The sequence below is a fragment of the Nanorana parkeri genome, unplaced genomic scaffold (genome assembly GCF_000935625.1).
Source record: "Nanorana parkeri isolate BGI_ZX_2015 unplaced genomic scaffold, ASM93562v1 scaffold288, whole genome shotgun sequence".
NCBI classification, from domain to species: domain Eukaryota; kingdom Metazoa; phylum Chordata; class Amphibia; order Anura; family Dicroglossidae; genus Nanorana; species Nanorana parkeri.
The window spans coordinates 355228-363345 of NW_017306556.1; the positions used below are offsets into that span (position 1 = coordinate 355228).

Below are 8118 nucleotides of genomic sequence, written 5' to 3' on the forward strand. Positions count from 1 at the left end.
ATTCCGATCTTCTTCTTCTTTCCTGAGGTTTTCATCTGTCCCTCCAGCGGTGCGGCGGCTCTCCGATCCAGCGGTGTCTTCATGCGGGTGCACATGTCCATAGACTTACCTTGCGTCTCTCGTCTCCCGGCCGAGCATCGGAACTGCGCATGCGCCCGCCCCAAGATCCTTTGCGGCCGTACGAGCAGCTCCTGATTCTCGGCGCGGGAGCGCGCAGCGATAACAAGGTAAGTTTAAACCTAGTTAAAGCGTTTGTTTGTTTTTTTAAACTTCTTGCCTAGATCTACTGCTTGCTAGCAGTAGATCTAGGCAAAAAAAAACCGGAGGATTTAGAACCCCTTTAACTGAACAGACTAAAGAGAGAAGCTGATTGTTTGCTGTGGGCAGCTACTCCAGATTCTGTCTGCTATAGTTTTAATAACCCCCCCCCCATTGTAAACCGATGCATAAAAGTGTATTCAGTCATATTTTAAATAACAATTGTAGGCAAGCAGATACTGTAGCTGTGATAAGATTAGAAGGTCAACGCGATATACCTTACCCTGAACTGTTTGCTGCTATCCAATGTGTAGTCAGATTGCACAGAGCTCCACGTGTAATGGCTCTGCCTCCATAAACTTGTGTTGGGTAACCTCCTCTCTCTACTTGCTGTGTCGCCAATCAGATTCAAACCTGCAGGCTTGTATCTGATTGGTTGTAATGAATGTGTTAACACTTACACTCCAATATATCAACCTTTCTATATATGAGAAATATCCCAAAGGAAAGATGCCACCTGGTATTACTTATGTTTTAAAACATATAAATATTTGCTATACATATAAATATTTGCTATAGTTATTATAATTGTTTCACATCTCTTACAGTTTATTTTGACCCTTTGTTTCTTTCCTGTACGCAATTAACTTACAATTCTATTTCTTCAATGTGGAAGTGATTCATTTCTTTGAACAATGTGTATTTAAAAAGTAGCCTTCTCTTATTCACATGACCATGTTTATTCCTAGTCCACTAATTTAATAGTTTCTGGCACTGCAAAAAAGAAGTTCTGCTTAGAAACGACAGTATCTTGCACACAAGTGCCACCCAAAAATCAGCTTGCATGAACCTCATGCCATGTAAGGTAATATTTAAACATACAGTATGCATGGGTAAAGCAGGTGTTAAGTGGAGACAACATAAATCATGTCCTCTAAGGGGGAGGGCATGTCTCCACTGGCACTATTTCATTCTAATTACACTGCAGCAAGTTTGAATCTTACACATGACACTTACCAAATGTTTTTCTTATCCAAGCTTCTGTAAGTCATATCTTTACAGTGTTAAGATGTGCACATGAATTACATGATCTTGCAGTATTGTTCCTATAACAGTTAAATGTCTGACAAAGAAACAAAGGAAAAAAGCATACGACCACTGTTTACCCGATCTCGTACAGTGTGACCTACCTTACATTAGTCACATGGACAGAAATCACAATGCTATGACTGTTATGTGAAGCATAAATACACTGAATAAGACCAGGAGAAAGATGATTTATTTAAATAGCCCTGCTTCAACTGAAAAAGGGTTTTCTAAATAAAAGACTTTGGAGAACTGCCAAGGAAATGGAGCACAGACATTTGTCTTCAAGGGGGTTTGCCTGCCACGACCTATTACAATGGATCTTCTTTTTGGCCATAGGTTTTGTATTAAATATTTCCTTGCTCTTTATCAAAAGTTCCTCATTTAAATGTGCATATGAATTATTGAAAGGTCACTGTTATCCCAAAATTCAGGAATTTAGGATAATGTAGCTATTAGAAGACTGGATGCAATCCTTGGGGTAACAATTCCTGAAATCCATAACAATTCACTTTTGATGTGGTTATATTACAATTTAATTGAGGCACATGATATTTATACACTACATTTAATAATCTAGGCTTTACAATTTCTACTTCTCAGATAAGTAACCATTGACACCAATTCTCTTTTTTACTTATCTGTAAGGGGATCAATTTTTTCACTTACCATCAGTTTAATGGGGGCCTTCTCACACTTACCACCAGCATAAAGTGGCTATTTGTCTAATGACAACCAATAGAAGTGGGTCCTTCTCCCTGGTTACCAATGTAAGAGGAAACTTCTCCATGACTTCCAGTGTAAGTACTATGTCTGTGGCAGTACAGCCCTGTAAACTGACTCCTGGCTGTCATAGCAGCCAGAAGTCAGTTCACATTTTCTAAGCCAACTCCTGGCTTTCTACTGGAAGTGAGTCAGATGGCTGTAAAGCAGCCATGGGTCCCACAAAATAATGACTTCAACCACCATCACCATGTATCTCACTGCCATGTATACCACCACTGCCCATCCTGGGGGTCCAGGGTGGCCATGGCAGGTGTCAGCAAGGAAAGCGGATGAGCATGTCTCTACACCAAATGAAGATGGAAGTGGCAGGCATTTTGTCACTTCCAGTTACAGATACAGTTATCAGACATGATTACCTTGATTAGCTAATCCATGGGCATTTGTACACAAAAGCATGAGTGCACTTATTCTTTTTACCCCCTTATCCCTGACATTACAGAGCCCACCCTCTTCCTGGACAGATGCATACTTACCAAGATCTAGCACCCAGGGCCAGACTAATATATCAGCTGCAATCAAGCTGATCACCTGATAGCAAGACCTAGAACAAGCATGCGGCCAGTAAAGTCAGAACACACCATCTGTATTCTAAGTCAGTCACCCATTAGTTCAGCATGACAGCCAGGTAACAAGCATTTGCAGAAGGAGAGACCAGCAGTGACATACCTTGTATTTCTCTTGTCACAGTTTCCTATCAATATAGCATATTTCTTCCGATGTTACTAGCAATAATATTCTTCTGTATGCAGTCGGTCTTAATTCCCTTTTAATGTAAATGTTAATGAATCCTGTTAAAGCCCGCACTGGGGTGTTTTTTTGTGAGCCAGGTGGTATCTAGCTATATGACTAGAAGGGACATATCTTTTTTTATTTCCTTTCTGAAACCATGAGTACTCTACAGGGACATCAATATGGGAGGTTTTAGTTGGATGTGTTTAATAAAAAATGAATTCCTCATGTCTTAGTAGAGGTGATGCTATGCTCGATTTTTACTCAGCAATGCTACTGTACTGATCATGCTGGCATAAAGACAAGACACAGTAAATTCCAAGCCTCCATTAGCAGCATTGACCTCACAGCTAACTCCACAACTGGCTACAGGCATTGAACATCCATCACTGCTCCCAAAACATAAGCTTTCAGGCAAGGACAGCTGCAGTGAACTTTCTAAGATACACACACTTCTTTTTTTCCATTCTTAATGATATAAAAGAAGCTTTGAGACTCTTTGTCCTGTGAATTATACACTGTGGACTGTGGGTTCAGTTTAATGTGGCTTGCAGTTTCCTTCAGCATTCAAATCAGAGCCAACATTTCAGTGCATAACATTCTCTTCCCTTTTGCTCATTCCTGATCCCTAACACTTGCCAAAATTATCCCTTGAGTTTAAACAAGAAACCTAAACTATTTCTGCAAACTTTTTTTTTTTAATAGCTCTTTATGCCAGCGGAAGAAAAACTGAAAATAAATTTCAGCAGAGAGGTGTTTCTTTAAGCTGACCTTAGGAGAAAGACTGGGGAACAGACTAAGATTGAATACAAAAATGAAATATGACAATTTAGGATGCATTACAAAAGAAAATATTTAGCTCGTTGTAATGCACCAAAACCTGCACCTTTTCTAACGTGACACAGTAGTGCAACACATGAATTTGACCGCCAACGGAATTCCCTTTGTTCTGCATTGTTTCTGTTAGTGGAATGATTCCCTCACTTAGCAGAGATCATTTAAAAACAAAATTCAAAGGGCTCATTCACCTCCCCATTCACCTCCCCATTCCTGTGCATTGTGTTACCACATGCGTGTTAAAACACACTGTATTGACCATACATTGGGTTAATGTAGCCTAGCCTATTCATTTTGAATGGGCTGTCAATGTAAAGAAAAGGACCAAAAACAGACATGCACATTGGTTTCTAAAGCAGCGCACCACAACGTACGTTAGTGCATATGACAGCTAAGTATTGTATGAATCTCCTGATGTCGCCTCAGTCCCTCTTTTAGTAATATTTTGTGTGTCAGGATGTATGAGGTAGGGTGTCACCAAGGCAGGAAGTGAGGTAAAGTTCCTCCAACAAGACCATAACAATAAAGACCTGACAGGCATCACCTGTCTCCTTCTCTTAGTAACTAGCTTTTCACTGCCTAAAAACAACAATGTTCAAGCATTAAAAAAATGCATTAAAAACATGCAAAGAACGACTTCAAAATAGCTCAAAAATGCTCAGGCTCAAGTGTGAATGTGGGAGGCCGTTATGATACTATTTTATTATTATCATATGTAGCCCCTATATAATATACATATATGTGCTATCACAGCGATTCCTGTTCCTAACTGTAAGGAGTTAATTTGTCACTGTGTGTGATCTGAAGCAGAGATTTGTGGGGATTGCAGTGCAGAGCTGACACTGGGGATTGTTAATAGAGCTTTTGTGAACTACGACTCCCAGGATGCTGTGCGAGAGGAAGGAGGAAGCGCTATGGATTGCAGTGACTGAGCGTGCCCAGTCTGACTGGGGGATCTGGAGGAGACAGGCTTGTGTGTGAGGCACTGTGTGAATTAGGACTGCAGGCAACAGAACTGGGTGATTCCCACTGACAGTTTGGGACACACAGAATCGGTACAGCCGCATCCTGAAAGACTGATGTTCATCTGCTAAACCGGAGAGACTGTGTTTGAGCACCCGAACTGAGGCCTAGTCGCGTGGCTGAACCGGCCACCGGAGTAATCCAGCCTGCCCAGCTGAGTGAGTGGAGCCGACGGAGCTGACTGAGATCATTGCCAGGTACCCTAGATGACCCTAGACGGCCCTTAGACGATCCGAGATGTCCTGCCACAGGCCTTAGAAGACTACATCCTTTCACAGACGTCGGTCTGAGGAAAGAGGGACATTCACATTCCACAGACAATCATCCTCCTTTTCCCAAAGGGACACTGGAAGTGGTGAGAGGCCTTTGGCCATTGCAACAACTGTACTTTCTACATCTGCTATACAGCAAGGGCCCCAACGTTGGCTAGCCTAGGACAGTACTACTGGCCAGTAGTTTAGAGTGGACTAGATACTGTTAAGTAGAGATATTACTGTTGATTATATTCAATTTAAGTGTATTATCTGAAACAATCTGACATTGCTGGTTTTTCGTGCATGCAATATATATATAGCTGCAGCTACTGAGTTGTAGATTGCCTTAGCCTGCTGCCTTATATCCCTTTGTGTGATTGTTGGGTATACTATTGCCATAGTTGCTTTGTATATTGTGCTATTATTAAATCTGCTATAAAACTGTTCAAAGGTGTGTTGGTGTGCTGTGGATCCAAGATTTGGGCGGTACATTGGTGCAGGGGGATAGAAATATCCGGTTATTCAGAGGCTCCTTAGGGGGTGAGCGCTACACATATATGAAAACAATGCAGTTTGCTTTACAAACCAAAAATGAATTAATATTATAAAACATTGTTTTAGGTAATCTACAAAGTGACACGCTCATAGTTTGAACACATAAAAAAAAAAAAAAAAGTAATACACATTCCTTCCTGAAGTATCATCACAAAATTGTGGACATATGTATGATGTCATGCTGAAAGCACACAGCTATATCTAAAACATTTACCACTTCAACATTTATTAGTTCTTTAAACAGATTGCCATACAGCTGTAATGAGAAACATACCATAGAATATAAATGTTGTATGATCAGGACAGATTATGACATCATGTTTTATTCACTGCTGTATCTAATCGTACATGGTCTTATTTAGTAGTGGATAAACTGATCGATGCTGTTTCCATAGGTGTTGCTCTAATTTACTTAAAATTTTTGTTTGCTGCATCCATGAAGAGGCATTTCCTCAGTTTGCTCTCCCTCATTAAACATTCTGACTTCAAAGAGGAGCTTTGCCTCATCTGTTTCCTCTCCCCCTACCCCTTAAACAAGCTCACTTTCTGATTCCTCATCTAGGTGAGGATGATGTAGGGATCGCCCCCACTGCCTCCTGGGATGGCCATGTCCCATATCGCAGAAGGGAATGTTTCAATGAGGGGCACATGTTCCCCATGTATGCATATACACTGCAGTCTCTGCCAGGCATTTGGGACTTCACATAGCCCTGCAGGATGTCTTTACACACGCTGGATTGCTAGCATGCATAAGGAGACAGTGTTTCAATGAGGGGCGCATGTTCACTTGTGCATATACACCACACGTCTCTGCCAGGCATTTGGGACTTAACATAACACTGAAGCATGTCTTTACACACGCTGGATTGCAAGCATGCATAAACATGCTGCAAGTCTCTGCCAGGTATTTGGGGCTTGTGGTATGTCTACGCTTGTGTGGTATCTCGCAGGGCGCATGTGCATTAATATCAGAAAGTCGGACCAAAGAGGCATTTAAAAATGGCGGGGTGGAAGCAGTACAAAGAGAGCTCCGGCTGCAAGAAAGACAACAAGGACTTGCAAGTGTGTGTATTTTATATCACAGGGACTATTTATGGAGGATGTGAATTTAGTTCTACTAATTTTCTTTTTTAATATTGTAAATTTCTAGCAGATCAAATGGTAAGAGGCTGCAGCAGCAGGTGACTGCTCTGTGTGAGACATGTACACACAGATCAGAACCAGCTATTGCAGAGGCACCATGATTTACATGACTGTATCACACCCAGGGGGTACATTGCTGTCTAAGGCGTAGATGATGGCCCTGGATTGTAGCTGGGCAAAGATGGCACTGATCTTCAAAGTAGACAGGAAGATAAGGGCCCTGTCAAGAAAAGTGTTCAGCTCAGTGAGAGGTTATAAATACCTGAACTTCCAACACATATACATTGCTTAGACAGCACATCTACAAGCACATAAATATATATTTGGTGCTAGGTCACGTATGTTTATAAAAACAAAATCGTACATTAAAACAGAGATGTACAAATCCCAGGAGCTCCGTGTGCTCCTTACAAATGACAGCTGCCTCCTAACTTTTCAGTTTTTCTCTAGTCTAGTCTTGGAGCTGGAAAAGTATCTGTACTTGTACTTGTTCCGAGTACGGTACTTGGTATCGGTGCATCCCTACAAAACACCTTTTCCAATACCTTACAACAACCAAATATTTTTTTCCATAGTTATGACAGTACATAAATCTTTCTCCTTTACTTTTATTGTTTCTTGATTTCTATATCACTAGCATCTTCTACAGCACAAATGAGGACGTACAGGAGCTGTACCGGTAACATTATATCATTACCTACACATCAAACGCTAGAAGTAAAAATACATGAATACATTTCTTTTTACATAAAACACATTTTTATCTCCACAAAGCAAAACTTAATACATCCGCGCTTAAGAGAAATTCCTTTGAACATTATAGCATCCTCATCGGCAATCAAGCAACAGATACACAAGAAGAGCATCATTATAAGTTGTCCTTACACAGTACAGTTGTGTGATGCTTCGGACTACATTCACTTTGCTAATTAAGTCAATTTTTTTAAAGATAAGATATGAGCATATATAATTGTGCAGCAAAGGCCATAAAAGCCATGTCCCATTATTACCGAGATACGCTAAAGAAAAAGATTAATGAAAGTGGATTTCCAGTCACTAAGTCTAAATAATTGGCAGGGTGCTGAAAGGGGTATAGGTAAAGCTGTGCACAGACATCGGCAAAGCAATGTCAATGGGATCAGCACAGGCTGGCAGGCACGGAGAGAAGAGAATTCTCTGCATTCTTCTCCTGAGAGGCCTGGCCTAAAACATGCCTGGCCAATTCATGGAGGTCTCTAACAGAGCTGCCGAACTTACACAAAGCACATGTATGAATAACTAAAGCATTCAAATCAATAACCAGGATGCCACAAAGCTGGGGATCCTGTCACTGATTTCCTCTTTTTCTCTGATTGTAAAATGATGTGTAAAATCTGTGGACAGAATAATGCATACAGTAAAAATGCATTTCTAAGATTAGTACATGAGCACTGAAAACACTGATCTT

General features: G+C 40.8%; 1 protein-coding gene across 18 annotated transcripts in view; it reads right to left on the reverse strand.

Annotated features, from left to right (window-relative positions):
* The window catches only part of PTPRD (protein tyrosine phosphatase, receptor type D), a 361390-nt gene that overhangs the window by 347329 nt on the left and 5943 nt on the right, over positions 1–8118 (reverse strand). The gene's annotated exons all lie outside the window — the stretch shown is intronic.